This window comes from Meleagris gallopavo, chromosome 11, assembly GCF_905368555.1.
Source record: "Meleagris gallopavo chromosome 11, MGAL_WU_HG_1.1, whole genome shotgun sequence".
In the NCBI taxonomy this organism is placed as follows: Eukaryota; Metazoa; Chordata; class Aves; order Galliformes; family Phasianidae; genus Meleagris; species Meleagris gallopavo.
Genome location: NC_139414.1, coordinates 6,309,570 through 6,336,259, shown reverse-complemented (window position 1 = coordinate 6,336,259; position 26,690 = coordinate 6,309,570). Strand labels below are relative to the sequence as shown.

The window sequence follows — 26,690 nt, the reverse complement described above, 5'->3', positions numbered from 1 at the left end:
CTCAATTTTATCTCATTTTAACCTTAATAGAAAAGTTTAGACATAATGCAACCTCTTCTATCTACCTCTAATTCACTCCATATGATCGAAATTCTTTCCATTTTTGAATATTAAGGGAAGAGACATTGTCTAATAGTACATTGTGGTCAGCTAGGCACAAGCTAGATTGGTAGTGTAGCATTCCACAGGCAGTAAGGTCAATGTAAAGTTAAAATTGACATAAACGTTTCATACAGTAGAGAAAGTGAAAAGCTTTCAGTTCCTATTGTCCTTACAGGAAAGATGTAAAAGACAATATATTAAAGGCTACCTGTGCAATGCAGACTTAACTAGATTTGAAGAGATTGTCAATCAAGATAAACAACAAGCTGAAGAGCCATAAGAAGTTGGACATTTTTTGATCTAGATCAAACTGACCTGCCAAATAAATTAGGAAGACTCAAGAGAGGCATGAATGCATCATAGAGATGCATCCTTAGTATGTTGGACTCTTCTCAAATGTCATTCTAAAAGAGATGAAAAAGTCTTCTCAATGATTCTCTGAAATTGTCTGCAAGTTATAGCAGACCACTTTCCCTACTGTACAAACCATCCATGTCAATTTTAACTTTCCTTTGACCTTACTGACTGTAGAGAGTTGATCACTCTAGCTCAGTCTTCATCATACAGACTGCTATCAGTAACTGTGTAGAGTAGACCAGACAGAATTTCTGGTTTAATAACCTTAGTCTTGATACAGAGGCAACATCCCTGCTAGACCAGTGACAACCATGAGGAAAGTCGACTTACTGTTCACACTTCCTTTTTTCCTCTGGAGTTTCCATTTACTCCCCAAAAATATCCTAAATAAAATTGCAATGATTCAAGGATTCATTTGAAACCAGCAACTTACATCTCTTTAGCCACAACATGCTAACTGTTAAGCACTGCTAATTCAGCTCTGTTCAGGCTTAAAATCTCTCTATTGTTTTTCCCTCCATACAGATTATAAAAATACATTCATTCCCTCTGTAGGTGAATAAATTCAATTTCATTCATACATAATTCAGGTCTCATATACGAATAAAATATTTCTAGAAAGTACCACAGGAGACTTCCAGTTTTGATGGCCTATGTTCATCCTCCAGTAGAAATGATTAGAAGAACATATTGTACATCTATGCTTTGTCACATAGATCTTTTCTTTCCATAGAAATCTGTGTTTTTTTGTTTTTTTTTTTTTTTTTAATCTCCAAGACCCCACTTATCAGCCTGCCCAATATTTCAAATAAAAGATTTCTCATACTAAAGTCATCCAGAGTTTTAAAAAAAAAAAGTTGGGGGAGTTATCCTAGTAGGTCTCTTTTGTGTAGCACAATTCAACTGTAACTACTCCATCACCGGTTTGAATGGCAGCTGCTCCAGTAAAACAATAGCAACTATGCAGATGCTAATACCAGACAATAGCTTGACATGCTGAACCATATTTCAGCTGTTACATTGTGCTTGAAATCTGATTGAAGTGAAATATTGGAATGACAGCTGGAATGCCATTATCTCATTTTCTTACTGCATTTCAGCATAACTTTACCATATTACTTAAAATTAAAACTGACTGACCACCCCATAGTGCTACAATAAAAAAGTGCTTTTATACAATTGTTTTGCTTCTATGTCACTTGCATGTTAATCTCATTAATATATCTTTCTAAACTCACCAAGGGGACTTCCTTTTTCAAAATGATATTTAAAAACCATTTGATACTTAACATTGTGAGACATCAAAAGAAGGCATTATTTTCAGATTGTAGACTTGACTGAGAAGCAAATACATGAAAAAAGCTAAGTCCAGATAACTAGAAAGATCAGTTCCCCCTTCAGAATAACAGAACCATTAAGGCTGGAAAAAGACCTCTAAGATCATCTAGTTCAACCATTCACCTACTACCAATATTGCCCACTAAGCCATGCCTCTAAGTACTACATCTTTCCCTTGCTTAAACACTTCCAGGGGCAATGACTCTGTCAGCATCCCAGTCAACCTGTTCCAATTCCTCACCACTCTTTCTGAGAAGAAATTCTTCCTAATATCCAGCCTGAAGCTCCCCTGGTGCAACTTCAAGCCATTCCCCCTCATCCTATCACTGTTAGCTGGGAGAAGAGGCTGACTCCCCCCCACGTAGTCACAACCTCCTTTCAACAAGTTGTAAAGATTAAGGTCTCCCTTCAGCCTCCTCTTCTCCAAAGTAAACAGTCCCAGTTCCCTCAGCTGCTCCTCAGAAGACTTATATTCCAGATCCCTCACCAGTTAATATCTGCCTTTATAGAATCCACGTACTATCATTAATTAAGTCTTAAGTCTACAATAAGGGTGGTGGGGCACTGTAATAGATTGGCCAGAAAGGTGATGGAAGTCCTGTCGTTGGAGACACTCAAAGTCAGAATGGACAAGGTTCTGAGCAACCTGACTGAGCTGCAGGCGTCCCTGTTAGTTGCAGGAGTTGGACTAGATGACCTTTAAGGGTTAGTTCTAACTCAAATCACTCTGTGATCTGGAATCCTGAATTACACAGGTGTCAAATGTCACTTGATGACTGAATTGTCGTAATTATGATAAACATTGGTGAAGAATCATGTATTTTGGTTGAAAAGGTGCTTTTTTCCCCCCTTTCTCCTGATTTCCAGACTTTTTTTTTTTTTAAAGTTTGTTCATGCATTGCTGTCTCATTGCTATTAGGCTTTAAGATCACATAATTCATTATTCCCCAATTTCAAAAGTTGATTTTTTAACTGATAGTTCTGTGTCACCTACTCAGTTACAGCAATGCTCTGAGTTTATGAAATTATGATCTAACAGAAAAAAGCACACATTACACCACAAAGCCCTCCTTTAAAAAAGTAACTAGAGAAATGGACCTTTTCTATGATTCTAGCTGCTCAAAGGTATTTATATTCTGAATTATCACCAAAACTAAAGTGAGTTTAAATAAACAAGCAAGAGTTTGCTGTTCTGGACTTACTTATCCTTTAAACGTCTGGTGAAGACAAGAGAAATTAATTAATTTACTTGTGTATTCAAGTCAGCCAGTGCTAGAACTACAATCCAGGTCTCCCAGTGTTCTTTCCAAACACAATGCATTTAAGAAATATCTTTTTCCCCTCTTAATTAAAAAAAAACTTAAATCAAAATACTTAAACTCACAGCTGTGTTCTGCTCAATATTTGAAGTTTCCTAAAAGGATAAATCAGTGTTTATATGATCTATGAAACTGTAAGAAGCTGCACCAAGTCTTCTAAAACTTCACTTAGAAGGGAAGTATAGTTTGTCTATGTTATCTCAGAGTTACTACAAGAGTTGCTAGACCAATTAAAAAATTAAAAAAAAAAATCAGCCTCTCATGCATAATCTTTTCTTGTCTCAGCAGTTTCTAGGTTCATTTACTATTAGATCCAGCCAGAGGTTCAATTTATTCAAGTTTTACAGAGCAATTTACGTGCGTTTGGTACTGGAAAATGGAGGATGACATCATGGTGGCAGAAAAGTCATTATTTGTTATTAATTAAAAAAAGAAAAACAACCATTCCAAGGAACTTCACAGGATACACACTTGAACAGAAAAATGTAAGCAAGCAACTGTGAATACACTTTACATTGTTCATAGAGCTATTACAATTATTTCACTGACCTGGAAAACAAAATATTTTTTATTAATATGGACATTTGAACAGCAGCAAAACCTACTGCTGACATAACTAGGATCTCGGTTTGTAACAAGCAAGTTAGTACCACACCAGGCTCTGTTAACCACAACACACAAAACTATGATTTCCACATGTTATGTTGTTCCACATACAATTAGAACACACCATATGGTAGAAGCTTATTTGTGGAGTTGGACTGCCCTTTTCTTCTCTCACATACACATTTTTATCCTCTTTTTCAACTGTTATTTATGGAAAGACATTACAATCCTCACACTACTGCACTCCTCACAGCAAGAATCCTGTCTGCTTACAAATGTCAACTGGTTTGTTAGCACAAAGAGGAAAAATGCAATTCCATCTGACTGGTTAAATAAATAAATGCCCTTTCCACAATTCTAAATCATCCATCCCATGTGAAACTACATAGGCCATCCTTCTGCTTGATTTATGATACCCTGCTAGCCACAGAATTACTTAGCAAAATAAGTTTGGATTGATGTAAAATCTCTCTTCACCAGGAGAAAAAAAATGTAAGCGCCATAAAAAGATGACATTAATTTAGGAATAGTTGAGCTATCATTGACTTATCAAAATAAAGCTGGAGACATAAATCAATTCTACTGCCTGGACAAAGATAAATCAATAAAGCTCAGAAACACATTATTGATTCTGAAGCCATCTCTCAAAGGCTCTTCATCTGATTCCTCAGCCATCTGCTTAATTGAAATGATAATTCTGATAACCTCTGGTAGGCCCTGTGCATGCTGACTTTGATACAATATTATTCAGTGAAATACAGATGGCACATGACCTCCTGTCAGTGAGAATCCTAAATGTGTTATCCACATGATTAGTTTGGATAGATACATTTTGTATTAAACAACATGCTTCTGTCCAAACTCATTCTTACATGACCTTTAGCAGGTGAGTCTTTTGTCCAAATCCTCCTTTACAAGTTGTTGGACAGTAAACAGTTGAAAAGAGTATCTGACATTCTTCTTTCAAATATCCTTCCTGTCTTAACTCCTGCACCAGGGCTGAATCATCTGAATCATTTGCTTTTTTATTTTCCCCTTATTTTCCCCTCAGGTTGTACTTATTAAGCACAAGGACAGTGAACAATTTGTAAAATGTATATTCAGTCCAGATATTTTAGTTTACTGTTAGATTCTGTGCATTAAATCCACAGGAGTGAAAAACAGTACATTTCTATTATAAGACATAATACTGCATGAGGATGTGTGCAATCTTTCTATAAACCTGCAGCTAGAAAAAACACTGAATAAGACTATGCTGCAACTCTGTAGTGAGAAACTATTATACTGTGTTCACATTTTAGAGAAATTCATTGTCAAGTTTTAAACAAATTCTGATTTTTTTATGACAAGATACAATGCAGATATCCTTCCGTTTTACTTTTTAAGAGTTCCTCTTCAACATCAAGATACTGTGACCAAATACACTTACATTGCAAAATATAGCATTCAACATATTGTACACTTTTTCTAGTATTATAATGAAACAACAGAACAAAAACGCACATCAGAACTTGAAGACACCTTCTGAAAATTATTAAGCTGTCAAGCTCATTTTGCACCAGCTTTTCTCACCTATTTCACTCCCTCCATACCATGGAGAGCTCAAAATCAAAACAATGTACATGGCAATTCAGTCCTAAGGGTCAACATTTGAAAACTTGCTAGTTTTTTTTATTATACAATAATTTCACATACACAAAAAAAAGAGTAGGACTACACTATCCAGAAAACCATAGAAAATAAACATATAACAATTTGAAAAGAGATCATAAAATAATAGTTACTTTATTTTCCCTGTAGGACCCATACTAAATCTGTATTATATCACCACCAGGAAATACAGAATGACATAAAGCAACATTAACTTCTAGACTAAAGATATGTATATAAACACAGTCTTTGACAGCATAAACGTTCTATTTCCAAACAATGAATTTGACTCAAGTAAAAACGAAGGTATTGGATGTTCAGCTACAACCTACTCTGTAACTAAATGATCATACCAATAGTCTGCATAAATAAACCTGGCAGTGTCCTGCTAGTAAGACTGGAATTTGCACTTTCCACAGTTCAGAGCAGCACAAGAAGCAGTGAAAATTGAAGTTTGAGAAATCATGACTGTGCATCAAGAAATACACAGTGGTGAGTATTGGAAGCAAGTTACCCTTTCCTCACCAATAGGACTCATCTCAAAAAGCACTTAATTTTGCTTTTAATAGGCAAATGCTTGCCAGAGCAGGCCATTATTCACTTGCAGAGAATATTTCAAAACTTTCCTATGTTTCAGTTTCCAATGAAACAACCTCTCAAACAGTAAAATATCTGGAGCAACGCAAAACTTTGAAGCATATAGCTGTATGGAGCTAGGAGAATGACAGATTTAGCTGGATCTCTCTTCAGAGTACGAGAGGATCCTAGTTGGTCAACATTAGACTTTTACACGGGCACAGGCTTTGTATCCTCTTTGGAGGAGGCTATACAGAAATTCTCTGCCCTCTCTAAAAGCATTGCGATGGATCGTATTTTCCTTCTATAAAATATGGGGGAAACAATCCAGGTATAATAACAGAATCACAGAATTGTATGGGTTGGAAGGGACCTCTAGAGATCATCGAGACCAACCCCCCTGCCAAAGCAGGTTCCCTACACCAGGTCGCACAGGTAGGCGTCCAGGCGAGACTTGAATATCTCCAGAGAAGGAGACTCCACAACCTCCCTGGGCAGCCTGTTCCAGTGCTCCGTCACCCTCACTATGAAGAAGTTCTTACGCACATTCGAGCGAAACAGCCTTCAGGCGTGTCAGCCAATCCTCCCAACTTCGTATCATCAGCAAACTTGCCGAGGGTGGCCACTATCCCCTCATCAAGGTCATTGATGAAGATGTTGAACAAGATTGGACTCAGCACCGACCCCTGGGGGACACCACTGGTTACAGGTCTCCAGCCAGACTCTGCACCACCAACGACGACCCTCTGCGCTCTGCCAGTCAGCCAGTTCTCAACCCACCTCACTGTCCACTCATCTATCCCACACTTCCTCAGCTTTGTTATAAGGATGCTGTGAGAGACAGTATCAAACGCCTTGCTGAAATCAAGGTAGATTACATCTACCGCTTTTCCCCCATCCACCCAGCATGTGACAGCATCATAGAAGGCCACCAAGTTGGTCGAGCACGACCTCCCCTTGGTGAACCCATGCTGACTACTCCTGATAACCTCCTTTTCTCCCAGTTGTCTGGAGATGGTATCCTTTCTAGGGACGGAGGTGAGGCTGACAGGCCTATAATTGCCCTTTTTGAAGACCGGAGTGACATTGGCTATCCTCCAGTCTTCAGGGACCTCCCTCATTATCCAAGACCTCTCAAAAATGATGGAGAGCGGTTCGGCAATGACCTCCACCAGCTCCCTCAGCACACGTGGATGCACCCCATCAGGTCCCATGGACTTGTGGACCTTAGTACTGCCTAGGCGCTCACACACGTCCTCTTTTCTGACTAAAGGAAAGTCTCCCATTCCCCAGATCCTCTCACTAACCTCCAGGGTTTGGGATTCCTGCAGGAGAGCCTTTTCACTGAAGATGGAAGTAAAGAAGGCATTCAGTATCTCTGCCCTCTCAGCATCCCCTGTTACCAGAACCCCCCCTCACTTAGTAAGGGGCCCCATATTCTCTCTAGTTTTCCTTTTGCTGTTAACATACTTGAAGAAGCCTTTTTTATTATCCTTATAATATATCCTTTTTTATTTTTATTTTTTATTTTTATTATATATCCTTTTTTATTATCCTTATTAATCTATAACTTGAAACTATCAGAGCAGCAAATTTGCTACAAGCCTATGAGGTACAATACAAGGAAGCATGTAAAGATATCTGTGAAAAAAACAGGAGGAAAAAAACTTTTTCATGAAGTTGTTTAGGAGAGGACTGGATAGGTTTTTCTGCTGTTGCCTATTTCGCCCTCACCAGCAGAATAAGTCTAGAGCATTTCAGCAGCACTCGAGCTAGCTGTTAGACACAGTTGAGTGAATCTTCTTTTCTGTCACTGTCCACTGTAAAGCACAATGTCAGCATAAATGGGAAATCATACTTTCTAGAGGCATCCTACTCTTTAACTGCATTTTCCTGCTGGTGTTACATTGTTACTATAGCTAGAAAAGAATTTTGCTTAGAAAAGCAGGAAATGAAAAATCTGCAACTTTTTTTCATTCCCATTGCAGTGTTTGTAATTGAAGTAGCAACTAATATTTGAGTGTATAACAGCACACCAACAAATTCCATAGCTAGAGGATAGATGTTAATTTAGTACCACAGCGTGAACTATGTGATAAAGTTTCTCCCTGTTAAAATGAATGAATATACTATTTACGTCATTTCATGCATTTATAGTGATAATGTAACTAAAGTCATGTAAGGAGGAATTTTGTTTAAGAAAAAAAACACAGGATTATTTTTCATGATCTTCAGTTCTTGTTTTTATGTCTTTATCTTTAAAGACAGTTTTCCCATACATTAAATCTATCAGCTGTCTAGTATGTAGGTCACTCGGAAAATAAAGCCTCCTGTATATCTGCATGGAAACTATAAAATACACAATATACAAAAAAAAACACAATAACACGTTGATAAAACAAATTCTCAGATCCAAAACATTTTTCAACACAGTCACCACCATTAGCCAATTCACACAAATGAATTATTTAAGATACTTTTTATTTGTTGTGTGACAGCTGTGTATGGCCATCCAGGATGTGGCTTACCTTTCATGTCACTGTTGCCACTGATGAAACAACACTCACTATCTCACTGCGCTACATTCACTGTTTGGCTTCCAAAAACATTCAGCAACCATCAGTGAATGTCAGTGAGTATCATTTTTTCCACATGGAGGAATACACTTCCACCTCTTTGTTTCATACATACTTCCTTGTCAGACTGCCCCACTGCTGCCATCTGTCACACAGCAACAAATTATAATGGAATATTGGTGGGAAGGTTCAATCTCCACTGCCACACCAACAATATTCACCTCTGACATTGTGGGCCAAGATAATAAAAACAGGAGGTGTTACTTTTGGAGTAGCCCACTTACATTTTAGGATTATTATTACTGGTCTTGTTTGTCAGGGAACTGAGTATTTCTAGAAGGGGAAGAGAGAGAGAATGCTACAGATTTAATAGTCTGAATAAACACTGTGTGAAAGAGCCTTCTCACTCTCCCTCATATAGAAAATTCAATCTGAAAAGTAAATACAGAGGGAGATAGTAGAAAGAAATGTTCTGATGCAATGCAGTGTGTACTCATATCCAATTAAAGCTGATAAATATAATTTGAGGATGCAAGTGAAAGAAATACCAATTTGTACAATAAACATTTTGCATGAAAAAGTATTTCTCAAATTTACCTTTTCCTTCAGTTATTGATGACCATTGCAGTCAGAGAATGTGCATGAAAGCATATCAAGTTAAAATCAAGTTTCTTATAGAGTATCTCTGGTTTGTCTCCATGCTTAGACTTAAAAATGCTCGCATTCTGAAATAGATTCTGTAACCAGCTCTGCCACACATCTGTCAAGGTTGATTGATCATCTAAAACATCATTCTCCTGTAATCTCACCAAGAAGAAGTGACAGCACAGACATCAGTCCTTGAAGGAGATTTACCTCTCAGACCAGCTCTGCTGATTGCACTGCTTCTGTGCCACCCTCACTGCCCATAGAACAAAACAAAATCAGAGTAAAAAGTTCAACTGGATCACCTGAGTGGCAGAGGTTGAGGAGTGAAATAAAAAGATTTTTTGAAGTAAGTGACATTAAGTCTCAATATACAAATAAAATTGGGAAAGGATTTTCATACTGCTTAGTCCTGAGCTCTATTTCAGCAGTCCACAGGAGCTGTTCATTCTTCACAGGATAAAGGGCCTTACAATTCAAAAATCTACATAAGACAGTATCACATAAGATTACATGCTTTGTACACAGCTAAAACCCTTGGGAAAAATGAGCATGTTTTCATTACACTAAGTTTGCAGAAAAAGTACTTTAGGGATCTAATCAATGAGCCAATCACTGCCAATTCTTACTCAGAAATAGTCTTTAAAAAAAATAAAATGTGACAATCCCAGTGTAGATTATTTCAAAACACACACCCCGGAGCTTTCATTTCAAAACGGTGTTTCATTTACATCAATCTAAATTAGAAATGTAGACAAAAATAAATAGAAAAGTAACATTTTAAATCAAATGATTATACCAGTTTAATCAGAAAATAGGTGGAGTTGTAATTATCCTATTTTGCATAGCAAATAGCAACCACAAAAGATTCATTTAGCAAGTAAACATTTTTCCCCTCTCTATTCTACGAAGTTGTACACCATTTCTCACACAAAAATTTAATCCCCCACAAGGGGGGCTGTTTTACGCTCACAGTGCCAAAACAATATTCACACAGAGGCAAAACTTTGGTTTGGAATAGAATACCTTAAGTTATACAAAGTAACCAAGCCCACTGAAAGATTATCCTAAATTTAAAATCAAATACTACAATAAAATCTGTGCCTATATTGCACTGAACAAATGATACGAAAATGAAATGTAAACTGATGAAAAGATAAGTCCTCATCCATTTGTAAACATAACATTTGAAATAAATATTTCTAAAAAACACCAACCACTCCATCTCTGAGATGTCTGCCATTAGTGGTATAAAATTAATACTAGTAGATAATAGATGACATGGACATCATCACCTTGAGTAGAAAATTAGAGACTTCAGTTACCAAATATTTCTGTAAGGATTTTGAAGCAGCATTATCCAAATTCCTCCAAGAACACTGTATTAAAAAACAAAGTAATGTTTCAACTCAAAAAAAAAAAAGCTTTAAAATTCACATTGACCAGCTGAACAAACTAAAAGTATAGCATTGCCCTAGTCTTTATTGACTTGTGTCATTTTATCTAGCAAACAAAAAGCACACAGAAAAAGGCACTGCAGAAGTAGCGGCTGTTAGAAAGGTATACCAGTATACTATTTAAGAAAGATGTGTTCAAAATTTGGCTTATGGAAGATATTCTGATGCATAGCTAAAAGCAACATAGATAATATGTTTTTTCCCCCCTAAACAAATTCTTTCAGTAATCCCAAATAGAATTCTTTACTCCATATTCTGTACATATTGTTTTTGCCTGAGTACATAGAAGAAACACAAGATAGCTACATTTCAACTGCAAAACAACTGAGGTGTCAAATACAGCTGTCCCCAGCTGTATTATTTTCTAGCAGAAGCTAAGGACATCTAAATCCAGACCTTCAGCTGCCTAATGAAACTATACAGCACATCATATTTAAATGAATGCTCGGTAGATTAATCTGTTTCACAGTGAACTTTTAGCAATGTAGTAACCAGCACATAACCTCGGGTATATAGAAACTCTTTGATAGTTTGTTATTCTACTTAGGAACTAAATATTAACTTATTCAAATCTTAGCATTAAGGAAGGTTTCTTATTTAAAACGAGCAAATAATGACAGTGTAAGTTCTACTGAGAAGCACTGATAAGATGAAAGCACTTTAAGATTCATCTTTCATTTAAGTATGACTGCTTTGTGATTGAACTCTGTAGTTTAGATTTACCAAGTTCAGTACTACATTTAGGTAATGAAAATGTCTATTAATACAGAAAAGCATTGAGTTTTCAGGGACACACTAATTTCACTGATGTGCATGGAATTATCAGTTGTACAAGAATGCTTGAATTTTGCATGTATGTACTTCTGGGGAAAAAAATAATGGTATTAATGAACACTATTAACAATTTTACTTTGAATTCCAGAGCATACAAACAATGTGATACAACTTAGATTGATCAGACACACAGTACAATGAATGACAAATGGGAACAGAAGAGAAATTGCTGGGAACTTAATACACTGCACTAGCATGCAGAACTTGGCTCAGTTCCTGCCTATACAACAGACTTTTGACAAGTTACTGAATCATTCAGTAGGAGAGTAATTGGGGAATTGGCCTGGCTAGAAAACACAAGCTACGTTGGCAGAGGACAGGAAGAATAGTGACCATTTAGCACTTGGTTTGCTCTACCAGCACAGAACTGGGATCGTTGCAAAACTGTAAAGGCCATAGAGAAAAACTGTAAGGTATGTACTATCAAACATGCTGGAAAATCTCCTCAGAGCGGTTTTCTCAATTTTTCTTAGAAAAAAATAAAACATTTTTGAAAAATTCTTTATTCTACAAATAAAGAATTGAAGCTCAAGAAATACAAACAATTCCTCAGAAACCAAAGGCTGAGCACATACATTCTATTTTCATAATCATACCTTATTATTCCAATAAAATAGGACCTGTGTTTTTATAGGTCCTTCAATAAAAGCATATTGAACACTACTGAGTACTATGCTACTTAATCTAGACAAACTGAATTCATTAGAGTTGCTGGGGAAAAACACAGAAGTTTTTAAACTATAGCTTAAACATAAAAAAGTGTAAGGGTGAAAGTCTTCAGCCTTTTGACAGTCACCAGCAAAGCTGGCTCTGAATTTTAAATGAAAGTGGCTATACTGCTAGTTGAAAATAAGTTCCCCAAGTGATTGCTGATTAAAATATTGAAATCAACATTTGAAAGAAAAGATCATGTAAAATATTTACTCTAATAAAAATTGTGATAATTAACATGATGTAAAAATGAGATTCTTGCAGAAAAGTTATTAAAAACATAGCATGCATCTTAACACAAAAATCAACTTTTAGAAATTATCTTTTGTTTAATTTTGCTATGTCATAACATTTGATTGATTAGGGCCTAGAGTATCTCCCATACGAGGAAAGGCTGGAAGAACTGGGATTCTTCAGTCTGGAGAAGAGAAGGCTGAAAGGGAATCTTATAATTATTTATAAATATCTAAAGTGCAAGTGTCATGGCTATGGAGGTAGACACTATTTGGTGTCATGTAGAAATAGAATGAGTGGCAACAGGCACAAATCCCTAGAAGTCCAGCATAGATATCCTGCTTTCTGCACCAGAAGGAAGAATCGTCCCCTCTGCTCCAGTCAATTCCTGGGAAGATTCACCTTAAGATTCAGCTCCTCCTCTCATTTTACCCACACAAGCTCAATCAAGACCAGATCCTTCAAGAGCACATGCCCACTTCCACAAGAGGATAGAAGAGAAGAAAAATACATCACATTTAATTCAACATTGAAAGCTTATTTCCCAGAATGACCTCTACTTTATTATTGCTTCAACATATTTGCAGTTAATTTATGTAAAATATTTAAGTCAAGAAACAAATAAAGCAAATTCTCTCCAAGACACAGGAATCAAGTGAGCAAGCTTATTTGCAGGAATTCCTCTATGTGGCCTCCTCACATTACAACAACTAAAAAAAAAAAAAAAAAAAAAGCACTTTTCCAAGCTCTTCTGAATTTCCTGATCTTTATTAAATATCCTCTCCCTCAGGCATTAAAAATTACATTTGCTAAATTTTCCCTTTCTTGGTCTGACAAACATTAGTCACGCAGGATTACAGATAACTTTCAATCTCCCCCAGATTTTCTTAAGAGACCATCCTGCTGTCACTTGAATGATGTAATAATATTGTTGGTCTTAATGATTCAAGCTTCAAAAAACACTGTAGAAGTAAAACATCAGCTTTCAAAAAGTTGTAACATAGGAAAAGAAAGGAATGCATTTGATGGGATAAATTGATTACTTCAATAACACCCATGTTCTGAGAAGTAACAAAGTTGGTGTCATTAAAGAAGAACAGACAGAATGAAAAAAATCAATCTGGAATGTTAATGAAAACATACCTACTGCAACAAGAAAATATGGCAACCATCATCACCACTTAATTCTGGATTAAACAAGTTTTCTCATACTCATACAATCTACTGAGGATTAAAGTAAAAATGGACATATTTGGTAAGTGAAGCAGTAATACACCATGTTGAAGTGCATAATGCCTTTCACATTGATTTGCAGTTATCAACATTTAGTAGGAAATTGATCTTGGGAAGCAGGTGGTTAATCTTTCCCTTTCGTTGTGATCTGTTTGATGTGAAAACGAATGTTATCACAATTTAAAGACCAGGATTATGTTAATGATAGTTGTGTGAAGGGCCTTGAGGAACTTGTTTATCCTAAAAAGAAAACAGAAGTCCCTAGAAGCTCTGACACCTATATATCCATCACTCAATATTGTATGATATGCTATACAGTAATTATAATTTGTCTAAGCTCCTTTCACAAGTAAAAAAATATATAGTTTTCTTCAGTTTGCACTTTATAAAGTATTTTGTGTGCTACGTCAAGAACTTTAAGTTGTTAGACACAATGGAATCTGAAACTATTTCTCACATTTATAGTTTTAAGCTACGTTAAAATAATGCATATAGTCACTAAAATTTCACTCTAAGAATGCTTCAAACCATTGATTGTTGCTTATGTGACAGTCACTTGATTTGGGGTCAATTTTTAATATATTAATGTTAATTATCATACATACATATAACGTTGTATATACATATACATATATATATATATATATATATATACACACACATATACATATAACATTGTACATACAACATTGACAGTGTCATTGTCATTGATGTCAGATTTGGTCTTTGGGTTTGGAAACAATACCAAATCAGTTACTTATACAACAAGCAAGCACCCATTGCTTGACAAACATTTGACAAATTAATGCAGGAGACTTTTGCAAATCTTTCCTTGCAAGAGATACGTATATAAAGCTAACAACATATGTAGGTTGCTCCAAAAGCAATGCCACCTATTTATTTCCATGGAAACTACAATGGATACAAAGAGCACAATAATACTATTTGGTAGAGCAAATTCTCATCTATAAAACACTCTTTTGCAGCATAGACACCACTATTAGCTATGCACGCTCTCCAGCAATGAACAAGAGACTGAGTATCACACTCATGAAAATCTGTACCAGCAGAAATGAACTGCCATCACTGTCACTACAGTTGAAAAGCACCACCCACCACCCCATTGCGCTCATATCCATGGTTTGGTCTCCAGATATCTTTAGGAAGTCACACTGAATATCACTGGGTGCAATTTTTCTGCGTGGAGAAACTCAGTGAGGCACCTGTGTCAAGCAATGGCATTGATGTTTCAGGCAATTATAGGCAGTTGCAATTGTCTGAATCATGACAAAACAGTACTGGTTAAATTTGGAGAGCCCTCAATGATAACAGAAAGGTATTCTACCCAGACATGAGTGGCATACAGGAGTCAAAACATTGTTTGGAATCAGTTAAGCCTGACTCTAAAAATTGTCTAAATCACAGAATCACAGAATCGTAGGGGTTAGAAGGGACCTCCAGAGATAACAGAGTCCAACTCCCCTGCCAAAGCAGGTTCCCTACACCAGGTCGCACAGGTAGGCGTCCAGGCAGGTCTTGAATATCTCCAGAGAAGGAGACTCCACAACCTCCCTGGGCAGCCTGTTCCAGTGCTCCGTCACCCTCACCATAAAGAAGTTCTTGCGCACATTTGTGCAGAACTTCCTATGCTGCAGTTTCTGGCCATTCCCCCTTGTCCTGTCTCTGCACATTGCTGAAAAGAGTCTGGCCTCACCACTCTGCCCCTCACATCTTAGATATTTGTAGACCTGGATCAGGTCCCCTCTCAGTCATCTTTTCTCAAGGCTAAACAGACCCAGTTCACTTAGCCTTTCTTCATAGGAGAGATGCTCCAGGCCCTTCATCTTTGTGGCCCTCTGCTAGGCTCTTTCCAAGAGATCCCTGTCTTTTTTGTACTAAGGAGCCCAGAACTGGACACAGTACTCTAAATAACCTAAATCATTATTATAATAATATTATTATACTATAATATGAACATTATAGATATTACATATAATTATAGATACTATCCATCTACTGAGTAAGTAATGGATTAAACGGACTTCTTAACTCCATTTTTTATGAAAGCAATTATGGTAGATCCACATCTATCAGTTTCCTCACCCTCACTCTTAATACTCAAATATTTATTACGCCAGACCAAGTTTTCTAAAGCACAGGTCTCTGAGGAATGTCTCAGATGCTTAAAAGTGAACTCTTTAGAAGGTAGCAATAAGCAGTTCCAGCTCACAAGAGAAATGCAGATAATTTTCACAGTACTGCATAAAGCCATATTTGCAGCTAAATGGTCATATGAACACTTTTGCCTGCAAAAGTCTTGGCATCTCAGGAGACAAGCATTCCAAGCAGAACATCTTGCCCTTCACTGACAATCAGTGAAGACTAACATCAGTGAAATCAGGTTACCGTCTCCTAAGGAAATTCACTCACAACTCACAGCTACTCAAAGAAAAAAATATTTCAGCCTTGAAGAAAGTGTTGGACTCTAGAATAGCCACCCAGTTTTTAAGTGATCTTGGTACGAGATAGTATGGTGTTCATATGTTTTCATACTGCAAAAACAGTACAATAATGTCAAACTCCCTTAAAAAGTGTTTTCAGAACTACTGATGAAAAAGGCAATCTAAAAAAAAATTTAATAAAATCCCTTAAGATATATTTGCTCTTTGTTCATAAATTTGAAATTCTTGTTCTCCACTCCCAAAACTATAGCATCCACTTTTTGTTTTGTTTGTGAAAGTTTAAGAGGCTTGAAAGCAAGACTTTTAAATACAATAACTGAGAAACACAGCATGGTGTCTGATTTACATGTACTTAAACTTCAGGTGCTTCTAGAGGAAAGAAACATGAGACTCGGCACAACAAGGAATTACTTTAAAAAAAAAAAAAGAGGGGCTGTTGGCTGGAAATCAGACTGCCTTGCTTACCTTGCTGAAAGCCAAGTTCAAAGCACTTTCAGCTGAAGTCACACTCCAGCAAAACACGTTTCCTGAAACACCAACACACTACTGGAAGGAAGAGTTGTCTTTCACAAGAGGCACTTGAAAATGCATTTAGTTAAGCACTGCATGTTTTTTAGAGGGAAGATAAGCTCTCAGACTAATTATCAGTACAAACTTACACCAACACTTTATTATATAGCTGTCTGCTGTATAAGAGGTTGACACAACTCCAGCATGAGTAACTTCTCTTCACAGTTCAATAGTTAATAAAAAGAATGAAAAATACACACCACTGAGGCATATCACTAAAAAGCAATTAATTCTTCCCTCATAAAGCAAGGACACCGTTCTGTCACATAACAAGTGGCAAAACTTTAAGATGATATAAGGAACATGGACATACCTGGAGATAGCAACACCATCCCATTTTGATCCAAATTTCAATGTTGTCATTACACACTGAAAATTTTGACAACCTGAGAATGTACGTGGCCCTGTGAATAAGGAAGGCTACAATTCTGTTCAGCCCAGTTCCTAGCAAAGCCTGCAAGCATATAACTCGACCATTTCTACGATTCTATGATTTGCAGTGGCACTACTCTGGCTGTCTCGACTACTCTCAAGTAGCCTACCTAGAGTACCTCAAGTACCCTTAACCAACAAGCTGAAAAGTATGAATCAGTATGAGTTTTCCTTCTTACAAAATACATTTCAAAGAGAATTAAACTGAAATGGAAATATCCGCAAAATTACTTCTTCTGTAAGTATCTGCAATCTCAGTACTTCACTCAGAAGGCAAAGAGATTTCTTTTTCACATACTGGAAAAAAAAATCCTTCAAGTCAAAACAGAACCACACTCAAAGCACATTCCAAAGATTTACACATTCAGTTAGAACTGGTAAAACATGAGCAGTTCGAAAAGGAAGAACACACAAGGTGCGAAGTCCTCAGGGATTAGTGATCATACCAAGCAGTATGAAGCGTAACATCTTGCTTACGCATAAAGGCTGCAATGAATTAAGCAGAATGTGTCTGTTTTTTGTTGTTTTTGTTTTTTGTTTTTTGTTTTTTTTAACTAATTTTTAAGTGAAGTGCTCATCCATGCTTCAGACAAGCTTTACATTTCTGTTTTTGTCTTGGAAGGAGGAGGAAGGACAAGAGAAGGAACAAAAAAGCATTAGCAAAGAGAGCCAGGAAACAAAGTACTTCTCTCTGAATTTTTGTATTCACGTCACTTTTCAAAGATTCATTTTAGCAGCTAACACAGTAACTGCCTTATTTGTGTCGTCTATATAATTCTCATGCTGCCTTACTAACTACAGTCAGTTTAATTGTCATAGCAAAAGTGCTGGACCAGAAACTGTAATTGTAAAATGTTTTATCACATGGAAAATTTGGGGGAAAAACTGTCAAATAAGTGTCCTTTTAATCCTGCAAGCAATTATTTCAAATTCTTTGTAATGTTACTATCACCATGTTAATCTGTTACCTCCAGAAAGATAATGACTATCCATGACTATTACATCTTAAGCTTCTTTCCTGAAGGAAGTATCTCCTGAATGAAGATCGTAACTAAACACAACACTGACTAAGACAGCAGTCAGAAGTGTTCTGTCTTAACCAGAAGTACCTTTCTAAATGCATTGAGCCTGGTTAAAGAGGTAACTGCTCTTCACCCACATTGTCTGCGCGCTGTTTCTCAACCTCAAAGTTCAACCCTGCCTACCACAGAGAAAATAGCCCTGTTATCAAGTGAGTATATCAGCCCAACAAAACCATGCTATGCAAAAGTTGGACCAAGAGATGTAGGGAACAGCAAATTCTAACAATCAACAAAGAGATAGTGAAGAAGGTACAGGAACATTATAATCAAGTTGTAGTCTCAGCTTTGCTCCCTCCACTTTGCCACAAAATGTCATTAGACTATTGATTAACAGGCTGTCCTTTATGGTCTCTCATGAGAAGTTGTTGCCTTCAGCGGAAAGAATAAAAACTTCACAGACACTTTAAGCATAAGGAAGGCACTGTAAAAAACAACATGTTTCATACTGAGGGAAATGTGAGACATGAAAGTGTGTACATGTAAACAAAGGTTATTCAAAGAAGATAAGCATACAGAAAACAGGTCATTTTAAAACATGATCCATACTAGAGTGATATAAAAGTAAGGAGGCTCAATATTAACTGCTGCACTTGCCTCAGTGAGTTTTCAACTCACAGAATAACCTGGGCTCGTGAGGTGGCCACAGTCTAACCTCCTGTTACATTGACCTGTGAACAAGCCCAGTCCACCAAGATAAGTTTCCTGCATCTTCCTCCTGCACTAAGCACGTGAAAAACATCTCCTTAGGAAGAATTTCTATACATGCTTCCATTGGCACACACTCTCTCCACACACAAGCACTTACAGCCAAAGGAATAATACCTACACTTCTTAGTATTTCCTCTTGCCTTCTCTAATGGAAGTCCTAAACTGACATTTTTTTAAACAAAGTTATGGCACATATAGTCTAGAGGGCACAGTGAAATTGGCTATTTCTCTGTCCCATTTCCATTTCAGGAAAGGTAAGTGTTCATATAATAGGTGGTATTTCACACTCAGACATCTTTCTTCATTATTCTGATGACTGTAGACCAAACTACATCCATCCCTTCCATTTGGCTGTATACACATCCCATCTTTTAAGTGTTCTTTCAACTCCATTCCTTCTTCAAATAATGTATTGAACTCTTCCCACTGGTTTTCCACCTCTTGAGAAGAACTGAAAAAAGCACTCTTCACTTCTCAAGTTATAAGTAGATTTAACAAGTGAAAACTGTTCACTCAATTTGGATAAAAATGCTCTGAGTTAGTAGCTGTCTTTTCCCACTCTCCCCTAAGCTTTCTCAATCAATGCCTGCCCAAAATACAACCATGCTTCAGAAGAAGAACAGCATGTTTTCATTTAAATTGTTACCTTATGGTTTTTGGCAGCTTCCTTAGCTTCTGAGCTGTAATCACGTCATTTCTTTTGGAGAAAAAGCTTCTCAGAGCTACGCTTCTGGTGACTTCTTTGTGAGAAATCAACAGCACACCATGTTGCAGTAAATCTGGGACTAAAGCTTTGAGTCCATCTAAAATTACAAATAAAACAGAATTAGAGGATACACCAAGAACAAAATCCATAGACATAATTACCACGTGTTTTCAGTTTGTAGGACAGACAAAGGAGGATATAGAACACAGCATGAATACAGAGCAGAGCTATGGTTGCATCTATCCCATGGCTCTTTTTTCTTCCCATGCTGAAGTCTTTCTTACTTCCCCACATAAATGAAAGGCCATGTCTGTGTTCCATATGGCTAAAGTCTCCATATCTAAGGATTTAGACTACTTACAGCACAATCTTTCATTGCATTTCAACAGAGAAGAAACATTACTGTTCTTATAGCAGAAACAATGCCTCAGTTTTGTAACTCAAAAATACAAATTCTAGAGCTTATATGACACTTGGAGACAGAGAAGGGAATGGACGGACTGGTGTCCACAGAAATATGAATGTGTGCCTTTCCACATGAAAAGCTGGACTACTAGCTTTCTGCACTTCATGAATATATCTCACATCATGAAAGGCATCTTTGCACTCCCTTTTCAAGGCAGAGAGGTGGTTGGTTTCTTTGTTGATATTTTGAGGGGTTAGAAAAGCAATTTTCTTAAAACTATTAAGACTTTTTTTCTGGCCAATAACTAATAAAGCTGAATACCTGGTTAAAACACAGCACTTGGTCATCTACATAAAACAGATCACTGCTGACAAAATCCTAAGGCACACACAAATATTATTAATGGTCTCAACATGTTCCAACTTCTCCAATGATTAAAAGTAGATCTGAACTGGGAATGTGAAGATTTTTTTTTTTTTAGTAGAAATACTTATTATCCTAACCAACGTAGAATGAAATGAAAGATAGAGATGAAATGTTGAAATCTACAGAACAGTAATAAGTCACTGAGTAAAGCTAGAATAAGTACAAATCACAATGGTTATTGGGAATAAAGCTGAAAAGCACCACCCACCACCTCACTGTGCTCATATCCATGGTTTGGTCTCCAGATTTCTTCAGAAAGTCACAATGAATATCACTGTGCTTTTTCTTTTTCTCCAGGCAATCACATCTGGATATTCTGCCCTAAACTACTAAGAAAATTTAAGTCCATTTAGAATGGAACTGAGCATGGTTTTCAGGAAACAAAGTTACTCATTCACTTTTTAAAACCAGAGCTTGAATTATAAATTCACTCATCCTCTTCCAAAGCTGTATGCATTTATGGACTTGTTTGTACTGCAGTACAAGATTTTAGAATATATGCAGTCTCTCATATGTTAACTGTTTAAATCTTATGCAGTATTAAACCTTAAACCTGCATTTAAACAATACTTTAAGTGCAATATTTTTTTAAACTCAAACTAAACAAGAAGCCATCCTTAAATAGGAGTTTAGTCCATTTTACCAGAGGTTCAAATTATGATTTCAATTAACAAGTATCAATCTATAGCAATTCATTTCACTGGTATTGATTAATTTTGCACCTTTAGGCACGTAACAGCAAATTTTTCCAGATAACTTTTAATATGGAAAAAGTAGAGTAAACCTTTTGTTTCTGATATAGAAAATCCATCCATTACTTACACGAGAACTTTATATACATTTATGTCCACCTTTTTCAGCTTTGCTCTTTAAAAACAGATGATAAATGGAAAAATATAATTTGTGTTTAACTGAGAACAGAAGGAGATTGGGGTAGAAGAGGCATCCAATAGCACATCAATTGTTCTACTTCTGGATAATTCCTTTGAAACAGAAATCCTGGAAGTATCAGTCTTCCTCTTGGTACTGAACAATTCAGTTTACTTAAGGCCAACAAACAGGCAACATACTTCCCTTAGTAAATTTATCATGTCACTGGAACTCTTAGCTTCCTTATCTCTGGGAAAGTTCATTCCGGGCCATGCTGCTACCATGAGGCTACACATCATAGAGTTAAGTTTTTAATACAATTTTTGGCAACAGGACTCCAGGAGATCAATAGTGCTGTTTCCTAGACTCTAAAACTGCTTTTAGTGATATACTATATTGTCAATGTCCAATAAAATAAAATGCTGACATGTCATCTCTTCCATGTTAGATTTGTCACTATGTTTTTCTTTTACCTTGTTGGAAAGAAACTTTATGAATGGAAAACATGCACTGCAAGTATTTCAGCCTCACAATCTCAAAGCGGATGACAAACACAAAGAAAACTAGTTCCATATGAAAATTACACTCCTTACATTAAGAAATTAAACATTCAAAAGCTGCAGTCTAATTCAAATAGTACATCCCACTATTCAACATATTAGTCCCATCTTTTTAAGTCACTTCCAAGTGCATGAAGTTCATGGTACATACTGATAAACGACAGGAATGATAGCAAGTATAGTGGCACTTTAGACAGCTCTTAAATCCAGTAAAGACCATCATTTATAACCCCTGTACAGCCTACTTTCTCTTCACTAGTACCTATCCAATAGCAAATGATGAGTTATTAACAACTACGTTGTAAGAAAATATTTGTTATAACAAGGTTGCTCTTTGTTAATGGAGGACAGCTGCCGCAACCAACTTACGCTTTAAAGTTTTCTGAGCAATCTTTTGATGTGGCTTATTTTGGTTACCTCAAGATCTTTCTGAGACAGGTTCATAGTAACCAAAAAAACCCCAGCATGAAAAGGTATATCTCAAATATGAACAGGTATAATTGAACCATTTTAGGTTCACAGAGTAGATCAGTTCCATCTTTCTTTTCTTGATTTGGCAAAACCTTAGTTTTGCTTGGATAAATTACATGAGGAAGGAGAGAATACAGAGTATCACACTAAATCCCAATAACATTAATTCTTCTGTCCTAACCATAGACAGTAGCTGCTTTAGGAACTGCTGCTCACTCAAAATTACAGATATTGTCTTGGACAAGTCTGAGTTGTTTTCCTTTGTTTCCACTGAAAATTATTTTTCATTCCTACAGCACATACCTGCCTCTACATTCCCCAGAGAAAGATTCTTATGCTGAGACTGCAGAAATAAGGAAAGCTGCCCCGGGTTTTTCAGATAAGGGACAGTTATTCCCTTACTGCTTATACAAGTTAAACACTTTCCCTTCATCTTTAAAAAAAAAATAAGGATTGAATTTTTCCACAGTGGTTAACCCTGGCTTAATTCTGCTCCCACTGGAGAATTTTATTTCATTGTATTTGTGCAAGAATCAGTATAAATAAATACTTTTAAAATCCACCCCTCTAATTAGTGCGGACATGAAAAGAATTGTGGAAAATGGAAGTAATCTACAGAAGCAATACATGTGAATCAATAATGCCAACCAATATTTATGGATCTCATTATCTCAACATGTGCTTTTTAGGATCATTTTAAATTACTATTAAAAATAGCCATAGGTACATTTAAAATTAATATTTTAGAGTTCAAATGGTCTGCATCTGTCAGTGCAGATATACATTTATCATAAAGGTCTATTAGCTAAAGGAACAAAAGGTATTGCAGAATATTACAGCGTTCCACAGAATAAGTGATTTCTAAAGGAAAGTGATTCAATTATTCTAAATCAATTGTAACAGGAACAGCAGAGTAGCTCTACATCAATCTCTTACGTGTTTCTAAGTCTTTTGTCTATTGCCCATTGATAGTTTAATAGGAATTAACATAGAAAAATATATCCCACTAGGAGTCAGATTCAAGTAGTTAGGACAGTTCTTCTTACTCTGAATTCTCTTTGCTATCCTGTGAGGAGTAAGACAAATCCATCATTTTTGTGCAAGTGACAACAGTGACTATGAAACACAGCTTCAGACTTCAATGTTTGGGATGGCTGGGACAGCTGCATTATTTCTACATGGGAGAAACCTGCACCACGTGCAGTGTCAGAACACCTGGGCCAGGCCCACATTTTATAGCCACAATTTCACCAAGAGCCTTCACACAGAATAGCAAAGCTCTTTCTAAAATGAAACCAGACTACTCTGTCATCAAAAGCAACAAATGTACTTCTATTGTGCAGAATAGGTGCAGACCACATGATAAAGAGGGGGTGAGAGCAACCTCAGACATTAGAGTTCTGTCTATGAAGCTAGTTTTGCGGGTTCCTGCCAGATATACCAGCTACAGGGACATACGTTAATACAAAAAGTCTTTTAGACACAGAAATGAACAAATTAGAATTAGATGCTGATGTCATGAGCATCTGCTAACAGACCAGCCACTTAGCCCAACACTAGAAGAGCACAACAGCGAGCAGCACTTCCTCTTGCTTTTATCAGAAGAGTATCTCCATGCCTTTCTCAGACTCTCCTCTCCTTCTGTAAGATTATCTAAGTAGTTAAGAAATGAATTAAGACAGCTGCTTCTTGGCTGACAATGTACTGAGGCCCTGCTCTACCTACCAGCTACATATGGAATGTGGGATGAGGAAATTTAAAAAAAAAAAAAAAAAAGAGAAGGAAAGGAAGTTCAAACAGGAACATCCACTGTTCTAAAGAGAGATCAAGTTTCATTCCTGTTGGTCCTTGTGTCTGTCTCAAGGGTGAAAAAGAGGCCTTGATACATTTCTGGCAGGTCTTGTGATGAAAAGGCTCCATCAAATTCCTCTCAAATCCAAGGTAATCTCAGAAGGCTGTATAGTATCAATAAAGACTTGTTAACAAAAGAAATATGAAAGAGGAAAAGAAAAAAAAGCAAAAGGAAGCAATGAGAAGACAGAGTAGATAGGAATAAAGAGAATACTTCTTATTTTAATGCTCTGCTGGAAAACCTCAATCCTGCTATACTGCTCTGAAGCAAGAATAACAAGAACTTATGGATACTCTGCATCATTAAAATAACTGATAACAATGGAAAAAACATATCTAAGTCAAGCTGATCATGCAAAAGTAGTAAAAAGTCACATTCGCATTCTAAATGGACAGTTAACAACTAAAACCCAGCATCACCTACAGCATTATGAGGGGTGTAATGAGAAATACAAGTTTTGAATAATGATAAAAGAGAAGACTGGCATTACTAGCATCAGCAGAACCTTGATATTCTACAACTCAATGATCAAAGCATCCTGCTAAACTAAACACCAAGCCTTTGCCACTGTATTGCTGTTTGATGCCACGGTTATGGCTATATCTTTCTTTTATTTTATGCTAAAATGCTTGTTCTCAGTTGAAGTAATATCTACGTTAACAACCACACTCTAGGAATGCAAACTCTCATGAATTTAAATGATAGTGCTCTAGTTCATATTAATGAAGTTATGAAATATTTCATTAGCACATCTTGGAATATGGATTATTTCCCACAGAATTTCACACAGCAACCTTGTCCTCTCATATATAGCAGATAGCCTTTTAACTTCTAGAAAACATAACTTCCAAGGGATTATTGAAAGACAAAGTTGTTTATTCCAGAGAGGATACTGAAACAGCTTTGTGATAACAACTTCTAGATACAGAAAAAGAAGAGCAAACAAAACACTACTTTGCACACGTCTTGTGTATAAAACAGTAGGTAGAAGGATTAGACATAAGGCAAATATTTCTAAATGTAACAGCACCACATTATTTCTGAGGTTATGGAATCTCCATAATTGGGTAATCATTGAAGGTAGGTTAGAGAAATAACTGAAGTAGCACAGAGTTCAACTGGCACCGTCTTGGGCTACGCGATTTCCTGTGATCTCATCTTTCCAGTTACAGTCCTGTAAAAGCCATACAGCAAGATCCAGCCCTAATCAATTTATGTTTGATGGACAAAGATGCACAAAACTTGGACACAAAAAAAAGCACAGAAATTCAGCCTTGTAGAGCAAAGGATATAGAATCCCTCTGTGCAGGCCAAAAGTTGGAAAGCCGCATTTCTGCGTACACAAATTCTCGAGTGTGAAGACCACAACCTTGTTTTCTCTTCAGGGCCATTACCAAAATAAAAGTTCCAGCCAATATAATATTGAGAGCTACCCAGAAATTGCACATTCATCTCCAATGCTTTTCAACTTAAACCAGTATAGGTTTGCATTCAATATCATAGAGAAATTTGAGAGAAGGAAGAAAAATTCAGAATGCAAATTAAAATGGTCCTCAGAAAATCTTATCTTCAGCATAGGAATAAGTGGGAAAAAACACTCCATTCCAGCACATATCTTTATCTGACCCTCCTGTCTTGTTTAACCGGACTGGAAAGAAATCCCAGTCACAGTGTAATGGCTAACCACGGATGTCTTCATAATCCCCCATGTAAACAAATCATCAAAAAACCCATAAATAACTTAAATTGGCACAATATAGTCTACCTGCAGTAAAGTCAAAGACCAGCATTTCCCAGCATACAATGAGACGGGTAGGTAACCTACTCTGTCCTTTCTCCCCTTCTCTGGCTATGAAGTTTTAATGTGTAACCTCCATTTAATCATCATCTTTGTGTCCTCTGCATAAGGAAATGTCAAGAACAACTTTATTACTGCAGATTTATTTCCCTCTTGATAAGATTTCAGCCAAGAAGCAAATCAACAATCCAAGTTTGATTTCCCTTCTCCACTCCAGACTAATAGTACTATAACCACAACCAGGTCCAAACCTCTATTAAAATTAAATCTACCTCTGAGTCCAATAAGCGCCTGCAGCAGGACAAAATAAATCTGGCTAACTATGAGTAATGAAATCATGCTGTAAAATATTGAAAATACCTGTCAATCCACAAGAACAAGTGATCTCTCTTCTAACTCAATTCATATACAATCTAGAGCCAGAGGGATTTTTTTGGCTCTCCTCCAACCTGCTTCAGCAGCAAAACAGACTGTACTATTTCAGCACCCAGGAAAGTGTTCTAAAATCTTTTTTAACCTTCAAACCCCTGTTCAGAGATGTTAACTGACCTAACTAATTTCCTACTGCTTGGCAGTCTGACGTGCCCCACAGCCCTAAGTGCTAAGAGACTAACAAACACTGAAAGCTGCTGAGTCTAGGGAATCCATCCAGAAGAAGCAGAAACAGCACCCCCTTGTACAGAGGGAGAGAGAATTGGAGTTCCCCCAT

General features: G+C 36.7%; 1 long non-coding RNA gene across 1 annotated transcript in view; it reads right to left on the bottom strand.

Annotated features, from left to right (window-relative positions):
- LOC146543615 (uncharacterized) overlaps window positions 1-26,690 on the bottom strand; it is a 157,560-nt gene that overhangs the window by 73,528 nt on the left and 57,342 nt on the right. Inside the window, exon 3 of the long non-coding RNA XR_014885594.1 lies at window positions 19,539-19,695. This is a non-coding gene — a long non-coding RNA (uncharacterized LOC146543615). The remainder of the gene's footprint in view (window positions 1-19,538; window positions 19,696-26,690) is intronic.